Source organism: Lissotriton helveticus, chromosome 3_1 (assembly GCF_964261635.1).
Source record: "Lissotriton helveticus chromosome 3_1, aLisHel1.1, whole genome shotgun sequence".
NCBI classification, from domain to species: Eukaryota; Metazoa; Chordata; class Amphibia; order Caudata; family Salamandridae; genus Lissotriton; species Lissotriton helveticus.
Genome location: NC_136061.1, coordinates 625,026,398 through 625,051,701, shown reverse-complemented (window position 1 = coordinate 625,051,701; position 25,304 = coordinate 625,026,398). Strand labels below are relative to the sequence as shown.

Sequence of the window (25,304 nt, the reverse complement as noted above, 5' to 3'; positions counted from 1 at the left end):
CTCCGGAACCCCCACTATACGGAGATTGTTGCGCCACGAGCGCCCTTCACTGCCCTCCGCTCGTACTTCAAGGGCCTTGACTCTGTGCGTCACTTCGCTTAAGTAGCGTCGTAGGGCTGTCACTTCATCGGGAATGCCCTTCATGTTGGACTCATGGGTCGCCACCCTCTCCTTGAGATTCCGATGATCGTCTTTCAGTAGGGTGAGGTCCGTTCCGATGGCGTCCATCTTTTTCTCAAGCGCTTCTCGCGAGGCCATAATAGCCTGCATTATTTCGCCCAGGGTAGGGTCCCCAGGCCGACCCAGTCCCCGTCTCTCAGTATCTCCATCTTCGTCCTCCGTGTGTTGTTCCGGCTCATCTAGGCGCAGCACCTCAAAGCCCTTCTTTCTGGACACATGACCCATTGTAGTGGGCAGATGCTGCCAATGGTAGCAGCTCCGGTGGGGAGCACGCAGCCGTACCTCGCAGTAGCAAGGCACCACCACTGCCAAGTGCCCGCTCTGGAAATCACAGCCCTAAGCGCCCCTCTGGGCCTGTGCAGGACCAGTGTCGTGTGGTGACACTCCCCAGAAGAGCCTCCCAACGCCGAGCTGTCCGGCCTGAAGTAGGCAGTGTAAAGGCGGTGCCGTCCGTGTCCCGCCTATCGAGAGGGGGTCCGCCCACTCACCACTCTGTGTCTAACGCAAGTCCGCCACCAGCGCTGGGGCCCCTTGATACCCCACCAACGTCACGGCAGGCCAGTGTCCTCCCAGGTCGCAGGCGTGGTATAGGTACACTGTCCAGGACTGTCTGCCAATACCTCTTCCAGCTAGGTGGGTGGTCCTCACCCTCAGCGCCTCCGATCATCCGCCAGGGAGCCCGTGGAAAAGCACCCTCGACTTCTGTGGCCCTCACCGCCACCTATCTCAGCCAAGGACCCGGGCCACACCCCAGTCCGTCACTCCAGGGGAGCCCACTGTGAAGACCCAAGTCCAGGCCGCAAAGGCAGCAGCAGTAGCGTAGATAAGGCCGCTAATCGGGGCACGTTCATCGACTCCCCCATGCAGTGCTAGGCCACTCCGTGATTTACCTCAGGGCACTCCGGGTCGGGGTACAGTGAGCGGCGCTCCCGTCTTGACTCTAGGGCTTCCACGACCCCCAACGAGTGACTTGTAGGGCTATCAGCAAGTGGACCACCACGCCTTTTCTTGTTGGTTTAATGCTAGTTTGCATGGACATCAGCCGACACGTGTTTCATCAGAGTACAATCCACTCTGACCCTTCAGGGCCGAGTCTCAATGGACGGCATCGATGGCCCCTAGACCGGTGATAATTCCAACCCGGTCGGGGTCTATAATGGTCGACGGAGTAGTCTTCTATACAAAGAACTTCAAGGTGCTCTGCCAAAATTCCGTGATAAATCCAAAAGGAAATTCAGATTCGGATTAAAAGGGTGAGTCTATCTGTCACCAATCCAACTTCATGTGCGTCCACAGAGTCTGTGTAACAATCAGTGGGCACGTACCAACGCCGAACACGGGTCAGAAAGGGACGAGCATGAGCATCTTTGATGTGGGTAGGTTAATTCAGTAGGTACACTATGCGCGTGATAACGCGCGTTTCACATATCAAGTAGGTCGCTGCCTACATAGCTCCATTGCCTTACAAAACAGTTCTTTGCCTACTTGTTTTCAAAAGTATACCAATACCTAAGTATGTCTCGCTTAATGGTATTTATGTTAACAAAGTTTACTCTGAGACATATGCTTGTTTGATATACAATCCAACTACGTTCAACATTGGGATTGCTAATATGTCATTGCTACTGTTATTGTTACTCCTGTTTTGCGTAGCAAGGTACTGTCGTCGTACTCCCTACGTACGTATTTGGGGGGGAGGGAAGGTGGGGGGAGAGGGAGGGGTCACCTAGGGGAATTAGAAAAGAGAGAGTATGCAGGAGCTAAAACACGTCAGAGTTTAAGAGCTTTTTACTTCATTTTGTATTGTTTTCTGTTTTTAATGGTGTTTGTTGTATACAGAGATAACATTCACAACCCAGCACACCAAGTCCGTTTGCTTCCCTATTGTATCCCCTTCCATGTCTGTAGGCTTGCATCTCACCACACTGCCGTATACAGCCTATTCTTAAGTTTCACACTAAAACTTGACCTACATTTCCAACTCAATGCGCGTGAGTCTGTCACGACAACTCGCTCATTACACGTCTCTCCGCCAGCTATCCATCTAGCGGTAAAGTGTAATACCAATGTCTAACACCAATTCATTAACAGACGATCTTAACATAATCTCCTTAAACGTCAAAGGACTTAATTATCCTGTGTAAAGGCGGAAAGTGTTTGAATATCTTGCTAAAACAAAAGGGGATATCGTCCTACTGCAGGAAACGAAGCTATCAGAAGATGACTTGCGCTTCCTTAACATCCACTGGTCGTCCCATGTCCTGTCCTCTCCTGCGCCACACAAAAAGGGTGGAGTAATCACCCTGTTATCGAAAAAGTCCAATCTGACACTATTATCACATACTCACGACACAGAAGGTAGACTACTAGTGACCCATCTACGCAGAGAGGATGACCCCATCCACGTAGTGAACATTTACGGCCCTAATTCAGATGACCCCGAGTTCTGGGACTCAGTCTCTCGTTCAATGGAGCATATCCCACAAGACGACCTTCTGATAGTAGGGGCGACTTTAACCTGCCCCTCGACCCCATACTGGACAGGCAGTCCAAGTGCTCATTCCACCCTTCACGCTCGCATGAGGCCCTATTACGTCTCTGTGAGCGTTACTGCCTTAAAGACTCATGGCGGCTCCAGAATCCCGATGGGAGAGACTACACCTTTTACTCTGCTCCTCACAACTCCTACTCGCGTATTGATTTTATCCTAGTCTCCACCTCATTCACACACCTGATTGAGGAAACCGATATTGCCCCCAAACTGGTTTCCGATCATGCCTGCATCCACACCAAGCTTGCCGGCTCCCGCTCGATCCGTCCACCTAGAAGATGGCGCTTTAATGAGGAAACCCTAACCAACCCCGACGACAAACTTCTGATAGCAAACGCCATTGAGGAATACTTACTACTAAATAATATCCCAAATACCGCGCCTAACACCCTATGGGACGCTCTTAAAGCCACGATCCGTGGAGTCATTATAAATATCAGAGCCAAAGCCAACAAGGCACTAAACAAAGACCTGGAACAACTGGAACTAGAAATCAGAACTCTAGAAGCCCAACACAAAGCCAACCCCCAAGATCCCCCCAAGATCCCAAACCCCTCGAGCTCCTAACCAAAAAGAAATATGAATACAATGCCATCACTAGTAAAAGAGCGGGTGTATGGATCAACCGTTTCAAAGCACCAAAGTTGTGGAGGGGAATAAAGCGGGTAAATTGCTAGCTTCATACCTCAAACACAAACAAAAGCTGTCAACCATATCCTCAATAAAAGATTCTGCAAACAACACCCACACCAACCAGACCAAAATCTTAGACACATTTAAAACCTTCTATGAAGAGCTTTACAAGAATGACAAACCCCTGGACATAGCAGCTTGCACCGAATACCTTGAGTCTCTCGACCTCCCTAAATTATCAGAAACTGACAAACTACAATTAGGGTCCCCCATCAGTAAAACAGAGATCTCAGTAGCCATCAAAACTCTGAAAAGCAACAAAGCCCCCGGCCCAGATGGCTTCTCTGCCTCTTTTTATAAAGCCTTTGAAAACCAACTTACCCCTACGCTCCAAACTGTTTTCAACTCTACCGCGTCCAGTGGGAGTATTTCACCCTCAATGAGTGAGGCTACAATAATTGTAATCCCTAAAGAAGGGAAAGACCCTCTCCAAACCAAAAACTACCGCCCCATCTCTTTAATAAATCTTGATTGCAAGATATATGCAAAGATCTTAGCAAATCGATTAAACACTGTTCTCCCCAATCTGATAAGCCCGTCGCAAGTTGGCTTCCTGAAACACAGGATGTCGAACGACAATACCAGACTCCTGTGCCATGTACTAGAGAAAGCTAAAAACTGCCAATCTCCAATGGTCGCGATCACCTTGGACGCTGAAAAAGCCTTCGATAAGGTTTCATGGTCCTTTCTTCAACAATGTATGCGCTCATTCAATCTCGGTCACTCTTTCATCACAATGGTGATGGCTCTATACTCCTCCCCCTCAGCTCGAATAGCACTCAACGGCACCCTCTCCAACCCATTTCGCCTCTACCAAGGTACTAGACAAGGTTGCCCACTTTCACCGGCAATCTTCCTTCTGGCCCTTGAACCCCTTCTAACTGACATCAAACGGAATGAGGACATCAAGGGAGTCTCCTTTGGTGATACACAGATAAAATTAGCAGCATATGCTGACGATATATTGATTGCTACAGAAAACCCGGCCAAATCAATCGAGGGACTCATGACCTCAATCAGCAAATATTCGGCCCTATCTGGGTATAAGTTAAACAAGGACAAATCCGAAGTCAAACCACTAAATATCCTCGCCACCAAAGAAGTCCTGGGTGACTCGGGTCTAGCTTGGCAAACGGAAGTTATAAAATACCTAGGGATAGAATTCACCGATAAACTACTGAGTACACTTAAACATAACGAGACAACCACACTAACAAAAATTAAAAGAATCCTTGATGGCTGGTCCCCACGGTTTATCACATGGTGGGGTCGGGTAGAAACTATAAAATGATGATATCCCCACTAATCAACTACCTGAGCACAATGCTACCCCTTACCTTTTCCAAAGAATTCCTTTCCAAGCTTGACAAACTGATTTCCTCCTTCCTTTGGCCAGGGAAAAAGGCCAGAATTAGCCTGAAAAAACTACGTCTTGATAAAACCTTAGGAGGCATCAATCTGGCGGATTTTAAACTCTATCAAACTGCTTTTTTGGCCAGACAGGGTTCATTCTGGCTAACTCCACACACAGACTACACCCCGGTGTGGCTATCTGTGGAAAAATCCCTTCTTCAGGGCCTTGATCCCTCCGCCCTTCTTACCACCAAACTACACACCACTTTAAACTCAGGAACCATCTTCAAACACACGAAAGCAGTCCTCCTTTATGTAAGCAAATTTTTACCTCACCAATTCCGTAAATCGAAGTGGGAATCGTTGTGGCACAATAACAACCTAATATACAAAGGGAAACCACTAAATAACCCTACTTGGATAGGGAAAGGAATACACTTCCCTCACCAGCTTTTTGAAGGTTCGTCACCACTCACTTTCTGCGAATTACAAAGTAGATTCCAACTCCAACACATAGAATTCTACTATTTCTTGCACCTCAAGGTGGCACTCACCAAAGCAGCTCTGAACGACATCACCCCTCCCTCCCTGGCTACCTAAACACACTCAAGAGACTTGGCCATCAGGTGTCCAAAATATACAAAATGATCCGCCCACAGAGGTCCAACCTGACTAACTCCACACAGTCATTCTGGGATTCATACTCATCCACAACAAGCTCGGAAATAGAGTGGGCCAGAATCTGGGAGTCAACCACACGACACAAAATTAGCCCTACACTATCCCAAACTAAATTCTGGCTACTCCACAAAGCCTTTTGGACCCCCGGGAGACTCTTCTTGCACAACATCAAAGACGATGATTCCTGCTGGAACTGTATGGCGGAGGGTGGGGACCTTGAACACCTAATATTTAAATGCCCTCGTGTCACCACCTACTGGGATAGAATCTTCGAATGCATTACCAAAGTCCTACATATTTCTCTCCCGAGAGAATTTGCAACTTTAGTCCTGGGTTTTACCAAAGCCGTCACTCTCAATGAAAATGACAAAGCCCTACTTGACCTACTTCTGACGGCGGCGGTTAAAATCATATTGAATAATTGGAAGGACACAGGTAAAGCCTCTTTCCCCCATTGGCTCAATTGTATCTCAAATCTTAGAGGTGCCGATAACATAGCGCTTGCCTCAACACCATGGCGTCCCCCACATAGGAAACTATGGTCCTCACTCGATGCTCACTTCGACCTTTTCAAGCCTCCGTGATTGTCTGATGTTCACATGCACCTCTCTCGATAGCGCCCTTTTAGTACCCCATAATTTTAATTGCTGATGCATACTTTTTTCACAGGATTTCTTGCTCCCCTTCCCAAGATGCTGGTCTTAATAGATTGTACGATTATTTCGCACCTCTTATTGTTGTGACACCTTCACAGTGAACTGATGCAATGTCTAATTTCCTTAGTTTCTTAATTTACTTTATCCTCCTTTTGTTTTCGTTTTGCATTCGTCAATATTTGAACCATGCCTGATATATGCTCATGACTGTAATGCTCTCTGTTACTCTCTCAATAAAAATTTTTGTGAAATGAAAAAAAAAAAGAAAGGGACGAGCATGTCTAGTCGATAGTATGAGCATAATAAGGGACCCCGTCAGGGCGTTTGTACCGGCTACTCGAATGCTGTGTGAATCTTTTGCCCTTAAATTTTCCAAAGGGATTGTCTCAAAGTGTGTAGAAGGTGATATTACCACTTGCTCCATAGCCTTAGAGAGGACTTTTAGAAGGAGAAGGCTTAGCCAAAAACATTCGGGCTGTCTACTAGATGCTGAGTCATATGATCTCATGAAGGAGACCCGATTGAGGGCTCTGAACTAACCACAGAAGAGTATAGAATTAAGTTCAGGGAGACCCAGAAAACCTCAAGTCAGACCTGGGTTGATTTTGTGGACTTTTCAGTCAAGACACTAGTTGGCTGGTTAAAAGGTAACAACGTGCAGGACTATGAAGTGCTCTACAATTTGATTATGATGAGCATATTTTAGCAAACTGTACATCCAAAACATTACATCAGCACCTTGTGGATACATCACTTTCTAGTCCCAGCGAGCAGGCTAAGAAAGCTGATGAATGAGTTAGGATTAGGATTCCCAAATAGCATCAGGGGGGAGATTCCAAGAAAGGAGGTTAGGCCCAAACAAGTTAAAGTGGGAGGTGTTAAGTCCTCCCAAAAAGTTCCTTCAGAGACCCAGGCTCCAAAAAAAAGTGGATAGTGCACCCTAGCCCAACTCTAGTGGTAAACAGAGTAGTGGGGATCCCAAGATTAAAACGTCACAAATTGTCGGCCCGGCTTTGATTGTCCAGCAGGTTGGGCACTACAGAGGGGACCCTTGCTTGTCCCAAGAAAAATGTAGGAACTGGGGTTTTCAGTATAGCCTTTGAGGATTTCTCCTCAGATGAGGACATCCTTATAGCTTTTAACAGGGAAATTGGGCCAGAAAGTGAGTTGGTGATTCCAGAGGGAAGCAGACACTTCCATCACATCGAGATGAATGGAATCCCCATCACTACCCTCAGGGATCTCTGTGCCTGTCACACCATTGTGCATGACAGGTTGGTATAACCCAAACCAGTATTAGCCAGGAGAGACTTGACAAATAAGGCTGTCCCAGGTGAGGTTACTGTTAAGCCTGTAGCTTTAGTACCCATAAGGGATAGCTGGGCCCCTTACTTGGTGGAGAGTGGTAGTGAGTCCACACCGCTCCCTTGATTGCCTCCTTGGAAATAACCTCCCAATGGCTGGTCTCAGCCCAAAAGAGCTGCTGGTCCAGTACCAGTGCACTCCCAAGGATTCAGGAGGTCCTGAACATACAGCTAGTTAAAGTAGGCCCCAGAGGAAAGGCAAGAGGAAAACAGAGTAGGAAAGGTGGGCAACCTTTAGAAAAAGTTCCAGTGAGCCAAGGAGATTCTGCTCCAGTAAGGAAGGACTCCAAAGTTGACACTGTTGAATCCTTACCTAACTCTCAAGGAGTCCTGACTGGTCAGACAGCGGTTAAGCAGGATATTGTGACACCTCGGTCAAGAGGAGAGCGAGTGGAAGGAGGGTGTGTGCTACAAGAGGTAGTAACCCCCCCACTCAAAAATAGCAGTTGGACCCCTTGAGCCCAAAGAAACTGAATTGTTAGCCCATCCACGTGTCCGTGGTGAGCTAAAGGTGTGGTTCTGGGTGCTGACAGCTATGTGTAGCCTCTGCTGGTCAGTGACCTGTTTGGTTGCACTGTCCTTGGCATGGTTATCTGACGCCATGTCAAATAGGTTAGGCCCCCTGACCCAGTTAGTCATAGTGGGATTACTCCAGTTGTGTATTACTTCTTTGGGTAAGCCAGGGGTTGTCTTGGCTAAAAACAGAGTTAGCAGTGGTAGTCACCTCTAGCCCAAAGGACAGGAGAAAAGGTTAAACTGATCTAGTGCAGTTTATAATGGATCCGCTCACTGTTAGGATAGGTCAGCTGTGGAGGTGACATGGACAAGAAAATGTGAGACAGTAGGCCCTACTGCAACAATGTAGCCTGTTTCCTTACTGTCTTTCCCGCATCACAGACTAGGAAGACTCCCCTAGGTTGTAGCTGAGTCTCCTGGGCTGTTGGGTGGGGTGATGAGCAGTACATAATGAACAGGGCTTTTGTTGCGCCCCCTTCCCCCGGCCTCAGGATGCTCATTTTCGACTGACAGTGCCCTGAGGTCTGCTAATCAAACCTCGGTGAAAGTGCACCTTCCTCAAAACAAAATCAGGTTTGATTGTTTCACATCTGGCTAAGGACTTTAGCACCCCTGTAAGACCATAGTAAATGGCACCCCAGAACATAGGACAGATGTATTGAAGAGGGTCCCTAAGGTCTGCAGCATATACTATGCCACCCTAAGGGACTCGCACACAAATTCCACACAGACTGCCATTGCCAGCTGTGTGATATGGTTCAAACCATGTTTGAAAACATGACATGGCACACTCATGTAAGCCATGCCAAAGACACTGTATGAGCTATATGCAAGTCACTCCTACAGCATGCCTTGGAGCCCTAAGGCAGGGTGCATTACAGCATATGTGAGGACGTATCTACATGAGCAGATATGACTCCGTAATGTCGACCATTGCTTGATATTACAAGTGAGCAGAGGAAGCCATCTTAAGGTATGCACTGGGCACTAGGATAGGAAGCTGGCTGTTTATATAGTGGACCAAAAAGAGGTACGCTGTGTAACGAGTTCAGGCATACCCAAACAGGTTTACAGAGGCATAAATAACACGATAAATGCTCTTTTGTGGTAGTGCGAGCGAGACGTTAGGCATATCAGAGGGTAGTGCTAAGCATTTATTACACAGGAAGGCAGTAAGTGAGACACACAAAGAAATAAAACATCAATTTATAAAAGGAAAATGCTACTTACCCAGTATGCATCTGTTCTTGGCATATAGAACTGTAGAGTCATATGCTGTGCGTAGATCACCATCTATGTATGTATGTATTTGGTATTCGTAAGGCACGTGTATCACCCGTAGGTCTCGCAGCGCCAGCGGAGTACTCAGAAGCCTGTGAGTGGTAACTCGTTAGAGCTGGAAGAGCCAGGTTTTCAGTAGTTTGCGAAATCTCTTGTGGTTTTGTCCTGCACGAAGATGCAGGGGAAGGGAGTTTCAGGGCCAAATTTAGAAAAAGCTCTGCCCTCGTTTCTGATTGTGCGCACTTTAGGTATGACTAGGAGGAGTTTGCTCAACGAGCGAAGGAGTCTGGCTCGATCGTATCTCATCAGTTTATTGGCCAAGTATTTGGGTCCATTGCTGTTTAGAGACTTGTGGACCACGCACCATGTTTTGAAAATAATCCTTTTTTACACAGAGAGCCAGTGGAGGGCTCTCAGAGTGGGGCGGAAGGGGTGCGAGATTAAGGACCAGTCTGGCCGCCGTGTTTTGCAACACCTGGAGTTTGGACCGGTGCTCCTCATTAATGCCTGCTAGTAGAGCATTTCCATAATGTAGAGGCCCTTGGACAAGGGGCATCCGGGAGAGTAAAGGAAACAACTTGAAGATTTTTTTAAGGGTTCTCAGGCCGAAACTGGTGCGGATTGTGGTGTTAATATGATCAGCGATAGAAAGTGTCGTCGTCGATAATGAAGCCCAGGTTGCGTGCTGCGGCTTTGGGAGGAGGGCAGGGGCCCAGGGATGATGGCCACCAGTCGTCGGTCCATATTTTCTGGGCGTTACAGAAGAGTAGAACTTCGGTTTTGCTGACATTGAGTAGGAGGTGGTTATTCGCCATTCAGTCACTGATGGATGCTGTGGTCTGACTGTGGTGTCACTGGGATCTGCCCAGAGTGTGATCAGTAGTTGCGTGTCATCAACGTATGACACTGTGTCAAACCCATAGTCACGGATAATCTTAGCAAGGGGAGACACGTACAGATTAAAAGTGTAGGGCTCAATATGGAGCCCTGGGGAACTCCTTTGTCGATGTTCTGTTTTTTGGGCACGAAAGAGCCTATTTGAACCTTAGAGGACCTGGCAGTCAGGTAGCTCTTAATCCAGCTAAACGCCGGGCCCCCGACACCAATCTCCGACAAACGTTCTAGCAAGGTGTTGTGGAGAGATGATGTCGAAGGCCGCGGAAAGATCAAGCAAGATCAGGATAGCGGACTGTCTAGCGTCGAGAGAGAGTCTGATTTTATCAAAAATTTCAAGGAGGGCGGTTTCAATGCTGTGGCACGCCCGGAAGCCTGATTGGGATGGGTCTAATAGGTTGTTGTGTTCCAGGTATTGTTAGAGCTGGCGATTATTCGATTCCATAGTTTTTCCAAACAAGGGTAAAAGGGAAATGGGGGGATAATTTGCAAGTTGTTTTGGGTGGGCCATGTGTTTTTTCAGAAATGGTCGAATAGTGGCTTCCTTCCATTGTTTGGGGACCATAGATTGGGATAGTGAGAGGTTGAACATTTTCGTCAGGTGTGGGACGAGGACTGGGGCAATTTTTGATATGATTTGGGTGGATGCTGGGTCATCGGAGATCCTGATTTGATTTTGTTCAAGGTGAGACCTATCTCTTCCTCGGTGATAGTGCAAAATTGCTTAAGAGAGGGAGTGGAGGGGGTATAGATTTGTTGATCTCTTGTAAAGGTGTAGTGTTGGGGGGAACAGACTATAAATGATATCTATTTTCTCTATGAAATGAGACGAAATGTCGTCAACCCATTCTTGGGAAGCCATGAGTGGGGGTTGACATGCAGCGGGACTGGTGAATTCTTAAACTATTTTGGCGAGTTCTTTCTGTGAGATAGAGGCCTGATCTATTCTGTTTGCGAAGTAAGTTTTTTTAGCTAAGGCGATCTGACCCATATAGTTTTTTATGCATTTTTTTGTAGTGTTGTCGGTTTTGTTTTTAGTGTGTCGCCATTTACGTTCTGCCTTCTGGACAATAAGTTTATTGATTTTTAGGTCAGGAGTGAACCAATGGGAGAGTTTGGCTGGACACTTTGTGGTTTTCACTGGAGCAATAATGTCCAGGGTCTTGCTAATTGCAGTTTCCAATTCTCTGGCAACTTTGTCAATGTTAGTGGTTTTAGACGAGGGGGAATAGAAAAGTGGGTAGAGAAGGGCTCTATCTGAATCTTTTTCCATGATCGAAAAAGCTTTGATTCTCCTACGGGTGGAAATTTGGTCTGTGACCCGTGGATCAGTAACTTTATTACATAGTGGTCTGACCATAAGACTGGAAATAGCTGGTCATAGGTGACGTTGGGTGAGTTGGAAAATAAAAGGTCTAAGGAGTGCCCTGCAACGTGAGTGGGTCCTTTTACCAGTTGCTCCAGCCCCAGTGAGCCCAGACTGGTGATGAGGTCTTTAGTGTGGGGATCCGACGCGAGTTCCGCATGGTAGTTGAAATTTCCGAGTAGGAAGAAATTTTAGGGGCTAAGATGAATGGCGCAATTATTTCAGACAGTTTATTGATAAAATGGGTTTTAGTGCCAGGTGGACGGTAGAGAGCTCCTTTCCGGGATTCTGTTTCTGTGAACTCTATGTTAAAGGTACATTGTTCGCCCCAGTCAGACTGGTGGGATTCAACAATGTGAGTTTTAGTATTGGTGTTGAAGGTGATCGCTAGTCCGCCTCCTCTTCTATCTTTCCTATCTTGCCTTATTAGTTGATAGCCAGGAGATAGTGCTATTGTTACATGAGGTAGGGAAGAATCCTGTAGCCAGGTCTCTGTTATAAAAAAAAATAGATCGATTTTTTTCGGAGTTCAATAGGGACCAGATGTCTAATGCATGCATTACAATATATACTGGTTAGGTGTGGAGGCCTAGTTGGGGGGTAAATGTTCAGGTTTATGTTGTTATTGTTTAGTGCTTTAGTGGCTCTGTTAGATGAGCGGTTACCAAGCGTACTATCGATCTTGAGAGGCGATTTGATAGGGATGCTATTCTGGGCACAGAAAGATGTTTTATTTAAAAGATGAAGTTCTTGACTTGAATATTTTAAGATGACCAATCCTTAGGAAAGGGTGTATGAAGTGAGAGGGAAGAGAAAAGGACAAAAGGGCAGCGTGTCTGGCGTCTGTCAGGCGCAGACGGGCTTGCCTTTAGCACGCCGCTGCGGGCGTCCGCTGGGCGCACTTCCTTTTAACTAGGAAGTGGGCGGGACCACAACAGCGAGGGTGGAATGCTGACCGGCCTTTGTCAGCTGCTGGGGAAGTGGCAGCTGGGAGAAGACATGGAAGATGGTGCCTGCCCCTCTAGTGTTGGGTCCGGATGTTTGCACTTTGTTTTTCTTCTAAGAAGTCTTTCCAGTCACGAGGTAGGTGACTCCTCCTTTCGGTAATAGTGCGCATGGGCATCGAATCCATTGTTAAGATTGTTTTCCTGCAGAGGGCGATAATGGAGTTAGTAAGAGTAGTAAAAGGAGATGTCCATGAATGCATGTATCCAAGTAGGATGTTACTGTAATAGGTATAGGTACCCAGGGAGACGGGTGGGCGTATATGACTCTGCAGCTCTATATGCCAAGAACAGATTAATACTGGGTAAGTAGCAATTTCCATTCGAGGCATATGAGCTGTAGATCATATGCGGTGCATAGACTATATGAGCTAATCGTTCAAGTACGGGAAGACGTGGATGCTCTGTCTCCTCAGGTGAGCCGCTACTACTGACAGACACTTTGTGAAGACTCCGGGGGCAGTGGTGATCCCGAATGGGAGTAGCCTGAACTGATAAGGTTGACCCGCTACCACAAACTTGAGGAATTTGCGATGAAAGTATGGCATATGAAAGTAAGCGTCTTTTAGATCTAGAGTAGATAGAAAGTCGCCTTTTTGAAGTAGAGGAAGTACCTGTTGAAGTGTCACCATGAGGAACTGGTCAGACTGAATGTACCGTTTGAGTTCTCCGAGATCTCAAATTGGTCTGAGAGAACCAACTTTTTTGGGAACTAGGAAATAAAAGGAGTATACGCCCAACATGTGATGTTGGGGTGGCACAGGCTCGAAGCTCCTTTTAGAAGTAGGGGCTGAACCTCTTGTTTGAGCAGGTGTAGATGATCTGGTGATAGTTTGTGTGGCTTTTGTGGGATTTTTGGAGGAGTGTTGATAAATTCCAGGCAGTAACCAGAACGGATAATTTGGAGTACCCAATTGTTATCGACTACATGATCGGTAGATAATCTGACAGTCTTCCCCCGACAGGTGTTAAGTGGTCGGGGGGAAGTGAAGGTAAGTCACTGCTTTGTGTTGGCGGGGGAGATGCCTGTGTTTGAACCCCTGACCCTGCCTTTACCTTTGTTACCCCTGTAACCTCTCCTGAAATAACCCCTTGATGAAGAGGGTTGGCTATTGCCCTTATAGGTGGAGGTGGCTTCTGATGAGGTATTCTTGGAACCTCCTCGGTAAAAGGTGCGTCGAAAGGAACCACAACCCTGGGTAGACTGAAGGGCTCCCATAGATTTGGCTACCTGAATATCTTTCTTCATATTTTCAAGTGAAGAGTCTAATACTGGGCCAAATGGATGTTCCTTGTCGAATGGGGTATTAAATATGGAGGTTTGAACCTCTGGTTTAAAACCAGATATGCGGAGCAAGGCATGCCTCCTTAAAAGGACACTAGTGTTGATAGCTCTAGCAGCAGTGTTCGCAGCATCTAGAGAACATCTTATTTGATTGTTGGAAATAAGTTGCCCTTCAAGAACCAGATCCTGTGCTTTTGATTTGTGTTCCTGGGCTAAATATTGGATCAGCTGTTCCATTTCATTCCAGTGCACACAGTCGTACAGTGCTAGCAATTCCTGAGTGTTGGAGACACGCCAGAAACTGGCTGCCTGAGAAGCTGCTCCCTTCCCAGAAGCGTCAATACGTCTTGATTCCTTATCAGGAGGTGGAGCATCTCCTGATGTCTGAATTGGCTCTTTTTCTTGCATTGGCCACAACCAGGGAATCTGGTGGCAATTGTCCCCTTAAATAAACTGGGTCAGATGGTGCTGGCTTGTACTTCTTGTCCAGTCCAGGGGTAAAAATACGAGCTCTGACTGGGTCATTAAAAATGCAATCTACATGCCTGACCATCCCTTTTAGCATGGGTAGTGTATGTGATGACTTCTGTGAGGCACTGGGGGTTTCAAAGAGGAAATCCTCTTCTAATGCCTACTTATGTAGCTGCACCCCATGGCAGTTGGCAGCTCCACCCAGTAACTCAATGTATCCTACACTATCATCTGGTGGAGAGGGTTTGGTAGGGTACAAGTCGGGATCACTGCCCGTGGGCGAGGAATATGCTACTTACCAGTATGCATCTGTTCTTGGCATAGAGGGCTGCAGAGTGGTACATTTATGAATAGATCTGGTGTTGGGCTCGGATAATTGCACTTGTTTTTCTCTTGGAGAAGTCTTTTGTAATCACAAGGCTGGTGACTCCTCCTTTGGGTGATAGTGCGCATGGGCATCGGCTCCATCCTTAGATTGTTTTGCCATAGTAGGGTTAGATGGAGTAGTATGATAGAATACAGAAAGAGATGCCCATGTAAGTGTATCTAAATAAGATAATGTTGGAACAGACACAGGTTTCCGGGGAGGCAGGGAGGGCATGTACCACTCTGCAGCCCTCTATGCCAAGAACAGATGCATACTGGAAAGTAGCATATCCGTTCGAGGCATATGGGCTGCAGATGGTACATTTATGAATAGATTACACAGCAGTTACCTCCCTAGCGGTGGTCACCAGTGTCTGTTGAAACAGTTTGAAATAAAGCTTTTAATACAGCCTGGCCCACTCTTGCTTGTTGTGTTGCCTGCACGTCAACACAGTAGTGTTTTGTGAAGGTATGCGATGTAGACCAAGTTGCTGCTTTGCATATGTCATCTAGGGGAATGTTCCCTCAGAATGCCATAGATGCCCCTCGTTTGCGTGTAGAATGAGCTCTAGGGGGAACAGTTAATGTGCTCTTTGCTTTTATGTAACATTTGTATACATTTTACAATCCACCTGGCATGCCTGCTTTAGAGATAAAGTTGCCTTTATGTGTTGGGGAAAACGCTACAAATAGTTGTTTAGTTTTCCTGAAAGTTTGAGTTCTTTCTATGTAATATAGTATTGCCCTTTTGACATCTAGTGTATGTAGGGCCCTCTCTGCTACCGTCTGTGGCTTTGGAAAGAAGACTGGTAGTTCCACCGGTTGATTGATGTGGAATGCTAGAATTACTTTAGGTAAGAACCACTTTATTCTGGTGTAGTTGTAGAAATGGTTCTTGTATTTTTTTTGTTCCAAGACCTTTATTAAACAGATACGTGATAAAATAACACAGCGTAAAGCCCACATCCTTAATATATAAGGCCGGCAGCGTTCTGTTTTATGCGAGCATTGGGCTGTCACGCCCCGGTACTGTGGTGTTACGTTATTACACAGCAAGTCGCCTACAACCACTGAGGGCCGGCCGCGTATATTATGCTATTTTGTCTCGGTATTTTACCTTTATGTAGTGCAAACATTAAACATCAAGTCAACTTAACTGGATCATTCCACTACTGCTCTCCACAACCAGTGTATAGTGTCGCGGTAATTCAAATGTGATGCTAAAGATACATGAATACAGTAATAAGAAACAATAGCAGCCGTCTGAGATCACCTGGAATACACTTAATCCTCACTGTGCGCATGCAAGTACGTTGTTAGGTATGTCCAATAGTTTTTAGGCCGCGACCTAGGTGGCAACATTTCTTCGTACGTATATAGTGTGTCTTGACAATAAACCAAATCTCTCAGCCATTGTTTAGTTGACGGTGACTTTTTGCTCTCCCAGTGCATTGATACCTGTCGTTTAGCTAGTAACAGTGCCACCGCACAGAATCGGCGTTTCGTCGCTTTCACTGCACCCAGTAGTCCCAGTAAGCAGCAGCGTGCTGTACATTCTACAGTGACTCCCACCATTTCAGACAACATAGATACCAACTCAGCCCAATATTGTTGTATCCTTGGACATTGCCAAGTTAAGTGTATAAAGTCGGCTGGATCATATCCGCATCTTTTACATTGTGCATCTTCACGTAGGCCAAATTTATGTAACCTGGTTGGTGTGTAGTATGCCTGATGGATATATTTGAAGTGAATAATTCGTAGGTTGCCATTTGGTGTAAGTAATCTCGTCAGTGTGCATGTGACCTCCCAGTCTTTATCCGTAAGCGGTATGTCTAGTACCAGGTCCCATCTTTCCCGTGCACGTGTAGCCTTGTGACCGATTTCTGACTGCATTTGTGCATAAAGTCGTGATACTAGATGCTTAGTGTTTGGTGATGTCAGAACAAACTGTAGTGCTTCTAAGGTAGGCGGTTCTTCCGGGAACGTGGTATAGTGTTGCCTGATCGCGCCTTTCAGTCTGTGTATTGTGAATTGGAATAGCAAAGTGGGGTTTTGTACGAATTCTAAATCTTGTTCAGACAGGAATACACCGTCCTTGTATAGATCCCCCGTATTCACTATTCCCACCCGTTTTAGTAAATTCATGCCCACCGATTCTGCTGTAACTGAGAGATTAGGATGGTAATATAACGGTAGCGCTGGAGCGTAGAGTGGGAGTTTGTTTGCTAATCTGCCCAGTTGTCTCCAAGCCGCATTTGTAGCATCAATAGTGTTAATGTCTGTGCTATGTAATGGAGGTCTGTTGTGAGTGATGATGGCATAGAGTGGGACCGGACTGGCATCTCCCTCCTCCACCGCTACATGAGTTAGATAAGGCGTTGGGTGATACCAATAATTTGCATAATGTGCCTGTGCACAGAGGTAATATAGCAGTAAATCCGGGACTCCCCATCCTCCACTTGCATATGGCAGTGTCAGTACCGACAGTTTAACGCGCGCTTGTTTACCCGCCCAAATCAGTTGTAGCACTAGTTTAGTCACCCGATTAAATACTTCCTTTGGTAGCGGTATCGGTATATTGTTGAATAAGTACAGGAGCTTAGGGAGAACCACCATCTTAACAATCGCAATGCGGTCGGCCAATGACAGTGGAAGTTGGATCCACCTCTTGACCCTATCCTCCAAATTGTCTATGACCCTGCCGTAATTTGTTCTAATCACCATTTCCGGGTCTCGATGGAACCAAATTCCTAGATAACGCACTGGGTCTGTGTGCCACTCGAGCGGGTATTCACTTGTGTGTGGCGTTGTCGTGTCTGTTAGTGGGAATATCAGGGACTTGTCCCAGTTTATTTGTAATCCAGAGAAACCTCCGAATTTGATATACAACCGAAGTAGCGGATCCAGATTCGTGGCCGAGTCTCGTACATATAGAAGCATATCATCGGCGTACAGCGAGATATGTAGCGGTCTGCTGGGGAACTGGAGTGCCAGGTGATGATTCTTCTGCCTAACCAAACATGCTAGGGGTTCTAGCGCGATGGCAAAAAGGAGGGGGGAGAGTGGACATCCCTGTCTCGTCCCGCGTTCGATATTAAAGGCATTTGATACGTAACCATTGATTTTGACTCTAGCAATAGGCCGAGTGTACAGTAATTGAATCCATTGTTTAAACATGGGGGGAAATCCCATTCTCTGGAGGACTGTTAACAAATATGACCACTCAATGGAGTAAAATGCCTTTGCAGCGTCTAACATCACTGCCACCGCTTTAGTCGATGGTGTGAGGTAATGTGAAACTGCGAACAGCGACCTAGTATTATGCGCCGTATTCCTCGAGGGGATGAATCCAGATTGGTCCGGAAGAACTAGATTAGGCATGAGCGGTTGTAATCTGGTGGCTAGAATTTTGGCAAGGATTTTTGAATCCACATTTAGTAACGACAAAGGCCTATATGAGGCACAGTCCGTCTCGTCTTTGCCTGGTTTGAGTAATGCAATGAGCATAGCTTCCCGCAATGATGCCGGCAATATCTGAGCTTCATGTGCATCCCCAAACATGGCGACTAGTTGGGGGGCCAGGAGATCTACGTATTTCTTGTAGAATTCACAAGTGAATCCGTCCGGCCCTGGGGCCTTGCCGTTCGGTAGTGACTGGATCACCTCAGTGACTTCCTCCACTGTGACAGGAAGGGCCAGGTATTGTCTTTGTGTGTCCGATAGCCATGCGATAGCGATATCATCCAGGTAGTCCAGAGTTTCCTGTTTTGTGGCCACTGGACATGACTTGTACAGCTCACCGTAATTTTGAACAAAGCATTGCAGAATGCCCTGTTGATCCGTATAAGATACACCATCCTTCCCCTTCACCTGCGTGATGATTGTTGACTTACGTCCTGCGCAAATTTTAGCCGCTAATATCTTCCCCGGGCGTCCTCCCTCCCCGTATGATCTTGCAATGTGCTTTTTACTGAGATATTTGATTTCATACGTCGCAAATCGGCCGTGTTCTGTTAGAGTGTCTCTTACTTCACTAAGAGTTGATTGTTGGTGTGAGACCTCGTAGTGTTTCTCCAGTGCTTGCAGTTTGGTTTCACATCTGGATATTTGTGTTCTAATATCACGCAATATCCCTGCGGTCGCACTGATACACACACCACGTATAGTGGCTTTGAACACTTCCCACAAGAGGCCTGCGTCTTCTGTGGATTCCTCATTTAGAAGAAAATATTCACGGATTGCTTTCTCGATTGTGTCTGCATAGATTAAATCTGTGAGCGCTGCGGCATTAAATTTCCAGCTGTATGGAGGAGGTGTGTAATTGGGGATGTTCAGGGACAGCTTAACCGGGTTGTGATCCGATAGTGTTTTAGGCAAGTGTGTTATCGCGCTAGTCCACAATAGTGTATCTTCTGACCCCAACCAGTAATCTATACGCGACCAGCTGCCATGTGCTATTGATGTGTGCGTGGCGTCTTTCGCTAATGGGTGGCGCGCTCTCCATAAGTCTTTGATGTTTAATTCAGCTATTATATCGTGTAGTTTGTCGCGGGCCCGTGTATGATGTTTGATCGTGTTACCCGACCTGTCCATGTCATCCTTAAGTGCAATGTTAAAGTCTCCTCCCCACAACAGAGTATGTGTGTCTTCAGGACAAAGTTGTTGCCAGATCTCATTAAAGAAATCCGGGTCGTCCGTGTTGGGACCATATGTGTTGATTAACGTCACCTGTCTGCCCCTCACCCTGCCTTTTAATATGATGTAGCGACCATTCGTATCCACCTTGACCGCATCAACAGTAAAATGCGTGCCTTTTCGCACCAGAATGGAAACCCCTCTAGCATAGGAAGAATATTTGGAAGAGTGTATTGATTCAGCCCATCTTCTCCCGACCTGGGTGTGCGCATGCGGGGCATCATGTGTCTCTTGAAACATAACTATGTCTATATGCCATCTGTCAAGTGAAGCGAAGATTTGGCGAATTTTCTTGGTATTGGTGTATCCTCTAATGTTCCATGTTAAAAGATTAAGTGGTTTGGCACCTATATCTGTCCCAGCCATGTGAGTCTGTAGAGTGCTCCAGGTACGTAATCGTGTGTGACCCAGCCGTATGCCTGCATAGTACAATGTATCAACTGGGCGTTAGCATCACAATGAAAGCAATATATACAACATAAACGGAAGTAGGCAGTGCATCTCAAGCAGTTTGATCCATAACTAGTAACTTCAGACCCCCCCCATCCATCCCCCACCCACAACAGCAGCCCAATCCTGCTGAGGCCATACCCTATATGAACATTCCCATTGCATAGAACTGTATTGGGGAACTCCCATGTGGGGATCCGCCTGAGCAACACGTCTTCATCCGAATTAGCGGATGTGGACAGACTACAATAATAACTCTCTTCATGCGTCTGTGAATTAACAGTAGGTGGTTACCTAACATTTAGTTACAATATAATCAGCATTATGTCAACACCTCTAGTTGCAAATACCCTTTACGAGCCATGTACCAGGTGAGCACGTTGAGAAGGTAGATGCAGCATAATCAACTGTCTCACAAAGAAGGACAATTAATACCAAATGACCAAGGACCGACTACCCGCATACAAGTGCAACACGTGAGATGGGGAACAGACCCGTAACTGCAAAACAGCATTGACACAATTGAGTGCGCCCCTACCCTCCGCCCTCCCTGTGCGTGAGTAACAGGTAATGTACTGTATTTGGCGCATTCGTTATTAAGCCTGTGATTATGCACGACGTCTAATTTCGTTTGTCTAGGTTATTATACTGTTGCACCCACATTGTAGTCTAGTTTCAGACAAATCCAGTTGTTTCCACCGTATATCATTAAGTTCAACGATGTCTAGTTCTGTGGCTGGGTGGAAGCTGAACCTGAGTGTAGAGTACAAACCCCTTGCATTAACCAGCGTTCACATTCCACATCTGACCTGTGGACCGTACCCCATGCAAGAAATTGCCTTCAGTGCGTTTTGGCCTTTTTTTGCCGTACCTGTCTGTAGATTAAAGTCTCGTGTCAACTACTTCCTGTGTGCGACTCACCCCACTGCACACATCTGTAGATCAGCATAAGCAACTGTTCACAGTGTCGGGCTTGCCGCTGTCAGTGAGTTTCATTTGCCTCTTGATTTCCTGTGGGGTGGAGTCGGTGCATCTTACAAGGCATAGCTAGATCTCTTTTCCATTATGTGGACTTTTGTGGCAGTTGCTAGGTACGACATTTCACTCTATATCTTCCTCTTGGTCGTTGTCTCTTTCATTTCTACGTGAGGAAATGATAGTCTTGATAAAATCGTTGGCCGCCTTAGGTGAGTTGAGCAACGTTGATTTACCTTTCCAAGACACTTTCAGCCGTGCAGGGTATAGCATAGCATATTGTTCAACCTCTACGTGAAACCGCTAGGTGCAGTCGTCAAACAGTGGGGTCTGACGATGACCTCATATGCGGACGATACACAGCTGGCGGTGACACTTAGTGGAGACCCTGAAGTGGAGGCCCCAAGTTTCCGAGCTGGACTTGTGGCTGTAGCGAGTTGGCTTCGTACCAATTGCCTTCAGTTGAACGCCACCAAAACTGAGGTGTTGGTCTTGGGGAAACTTGCTGAGCTATGGGGAAACCAGTGGTGGCCTCCAGAGCTGGGCATTATTCCTATCCCAGCTTCCGAAGTGAAAAACCTAGGAATCTGGCTGGATCCTGCGCTCACCTTCACAGGCCACACGAAGAGGGTTGCAGCCACCTGCTACGGAATCTTGCGTGGCATAAGGCCGGTCTTGAAATATTTTGACCCTCCCACCCGGCAGCTCGTGGTCCAGGCATCAATTCTATCCCGACTGGACTACGGGAGTTCGCTGATGATAGGGGTCAACCAGGCAGAGGCATCCAGACTCCAAAGGGTTCAAAATGCCGCGGCGCGGGCCATTGTGGGTCTTCCCAGACATTGTTCTGTGTCGGGTACCATCTCGGCCCTACATTGGCTATCGGTCAGACAGCGGATCAAGTTTAAGGTGCTCTGTCTGGCCTTTAAAATTATGAAACTTTCTTCGCCGCCGGCACTTGCCAACCTGCTCATTCCCTATATCCCTCCGAGATCACTAAGATCAGAGGCTCTTCACCTAGCAGTCTGCCCCCGTTTTAAACTTAGCAGAATGGGTGGCCGCTCATACCGGGTGCTTGCTGCAGGACTGTGGAACTCGCTCCCGGTACACATCCGAGCTCTGAATGATTTATCCACCTTTAGGCGGGCTATTAAAACCTTCCTGTTCCCCGCTTCCGAGTAGCCGCCCTCTGTTCTTTTCTTCCCTTTGTGTGTTAAGTTATAGTACCTGTCTAGAGCGCCAGGACGCCCCTTGGCTGGGGCATCTGTGCGCTATAAAAATATAATTAACATAACATAATTAACATAACATAACATTCTACCTTTAGGTCACGCAGCTTAGCCTTTGCCGTGTTGAATTCTTTACGGGCCTGTTGGACCGCTATTGTAAAGTCTTAGTAGAACTCTAGTTTGTTGTTTTGAAACGTAAGGTCCTTGTGTTCGCGAGCCAGTCGCAGAATCATGTCCCTGTCGCGGTAGTTCAGTACTCGTGCCACAATCGGCCTGGGTGGCGTGCCTGGCGGTGGACATGGTGCCAAGGTTCGGTGGGCCCGTTCCACGATAAACACCTGGGATAGTGAGTCTTTTCCAAAAAGCGTCGTACATAGTTCCTCCACATACAGTTCCATTTTCCCGGTGTTTGTAGATTCCGGTACCCCCGCTATGCGAATATTATTGCGTCTCGATCTAGCTTCCAAATCTTCTGACTTAGATTTGATGACTTCCAATATCTTCTCGAATCCCGTGCATTTGGACGTGCTTGTTCGTGCTTCATCCTCCACAGCAGAGATTCTTGTTTCCGCTTCGTCCAGCCGCTCGCCGTGTTTGTCCATTTTCGCTGCCATATTGTCTACCCTGGACGTAAGATGATCCAATTTGTCATTCATGTCTTGTAGTGTGGATTGGATAGACTTCAGAATAGCTTCCATGTTACTCGCTGTTGCACCCGATGTTGCACCCGATGTTTCCGCTTCGGTATCTGAGTGTGATGCGGGTGTCCTGGTGGTCCTGCGGGTGTCGAAGCTAATCTTAGGTTGCTGCTTGTCTGGTTTGCCCATCTTGTGCCTATCCTTGCCAAGTTGTCACAGAGCCTGGTACAGTGCAGTAGGCTGACCGTATTAGGTCAAGTACGTCGAACACTGCGAACGGGAGGTATCGCGGCAGGGGATTGCGGTGTTCTGTGGGTCAACGCCTGTACATGGGTCCATCGCACTTAGTGTTGTACAAAACGTGTGGTTGCTTTAGGGTTGGCACACGAACATATCTCACGGCCCAGTAGTGGCCTCCAAGCAAGCGCATGTATTGCAGAGGTCTCCCTCCTGTGCACGCAATTTACAGATCGTGCTCAATGTGTCTCACCCACCTAGACCTCACCGCATGTCTCACACGCCTCGATTCGGTGGTTGTATATCCCTGCGTGTATTATATTTCACAGCTCGCACTGTAGTGCGTTCCTTGTGTTTCCTTCGCACGCCCAGGAAAGAGCGCCGCATCAGTTTGCCAACAGCCCGTCCCCTTGCATTAGCAGTTCAAGCGTTGTTCATCTACCACGGACTTCGGTTGTGCTACTTATGCCACAGTTTGTTAACAGGCCGCGTACAATGGAGATTTCCTCGCTTCATACAGCAAAATACCTGTGCCGCATTGTCCGTTTTAATGTGACGCTCTTTGTTGTGAACCCGGATGCTGTAGGCGTGTGTCACCAGTAGCCTCGAAGCACTTCTAATGATAGGTTAAGGAGATCCTGTGGCCCATGACCTCTGTCATGTTGATATGGTGTTTTGCACCTCTTTTTCCTGCAGTCTCCTCGTCTGATGTCACAGACACTGCGCTTCGCTGAGTGTGCCCCCACAGTTAGACACCGTGTTCTGGGTGACTGTTTGTGCTTGGGGGTATGTAACATCGTTGAGGAACGCAGTTTAGTCAGGACATGTGCATGTTGGCAGTACACGAGGCGTCGCCTAGGCTGGGGCTTTCTCTGTCGTGACGTGTTGTGCCCCCCTGCAGTGTATGGTTAATACCACGGCACCATAGCTAGCTTGGTATCCACCGGTGTGGTGTGGTGTGGTGCCCGGTCATGACGCTGCTGCATTCAGTGGGCGCCGCCATCTTGTGAATTGTCTTCGCGCCAATATCTTACTTGCCACTTATACGATATTTTAATCTTTTAGCGCCGTTAAGGGGCTATGCGTAATGGGCGCTACATTCGTGGGTGAATAGAAGCTGATCGCGTGGCATATGAAGCCCAGTCCTTTTTATGCATCAAAAGGCAGCGGGTGTCCCAGCCTCGCATTACATGTACAGCACACCCACGCTTAGCGTTTATTTAGAGCCCTCTGGTTTTATGAATAATTGTAGGACCCATGCGCCTTACCGCTAGCGTGTGTCAGACTGCAGCCATAACGCTCCGTTATCGCACAGAGCCTCCAGGAACACTCACGCGACCGTTGCAGAGTCTATCAGGTCCGGGGCTCAGCAACCGCCATCTTGCTCCGTTCCCGCTGACCTCCGGAGCTTCAAACTTTCTCAAAGTCTGATATGATGTCCTGCAGCTTGGGACCCCAGATTTTCCACGATCGTTCTCCACCTGTTTAGCTTCCTCAGGATGTTTCGCAATCACTTTTTCGGGAGCATTATGCGGCTGGAATAGCACGATCTTCAGTCCGTCCGGCAGAGCTGCCTGTTCAGACAGCCATTCCGCAGTGCGCCCTCTAGCACCCCGTTCTTGTATTGTTAATGCTTGTAACTCACTTACTCTCCTAAGGAAGGTAATGGCTATAAGGAAGGCCACTTTCCATGTAAGAAATTGTATTTCACACCTATGCATAGGTTCAAAAGGTGGTCCCATTAGTCTGGTGAGTACTATGTTAAGGTTCCAGACTGGGGAAGGTGGTAGTCTTGATGGAATAACTCTTTTGAGTCCTTCCATGAAAGCCTTAATTGCGGGTACCCTAAACAGGGATAGATGTTGCCTGTTTTGCAGGTATGCTGCTATAGCTGCAAGATGTACTCTAATGGAGGTGTAAGCAAGGTTACATTGCTGTAAGTGTAGTAAGTAGCAAATAATATTTTGTGTAGATGCGTCCAGAGGGTTGATGTTGTTACTGTTACAGTATACAGCAAACCTTTTCCACTTTGCTGCATAGCAGGCTCTGGTGGTGGGACGTCTTGCTTGCTTAATAATTTTCATACAGTTTGGAGGTAAATTTAAGTATCCAAATTCTAAGACCTCAGGAGCCAGATCGCTAGGTTCAGTTGTTTGGGATCTGGGTGCATTATTTTTCCATGGTTCTGTGTACGGTGCATGGGTGAGATTCTTAATTTTTGGTGTGGCACCTGTGAGAGTTGTAGGAGCATGGTGAACCACGGCTGACGTGCCCACGTTGGTGCTACTAGTATCATGGTCATTGAATGCTGTTGCAGTTTTCGAACCACTAATGGAATTAGTGGGAGAGGGGGGAAAAGCGTATGCAAATTTGTTGGACCAATTTATCCATAATGCATTGCCCTGCGCCCGGTGGT

At 47.0% G+C, this 25,304-nt stretch overlaps 1 pseudogene; it reads right to left on the bottom strand.

Moving 5' to 3' along the window:
• Positions 1 to 13,536: 13,536 nt before the first annotated feature.
• The window catches only part of LOC144823514 (uncharacterized), a 56,905-nt pseudogene continuing 45,137 nt past the window's right edge, over positions 13,537 to 25,304 (bottom strand).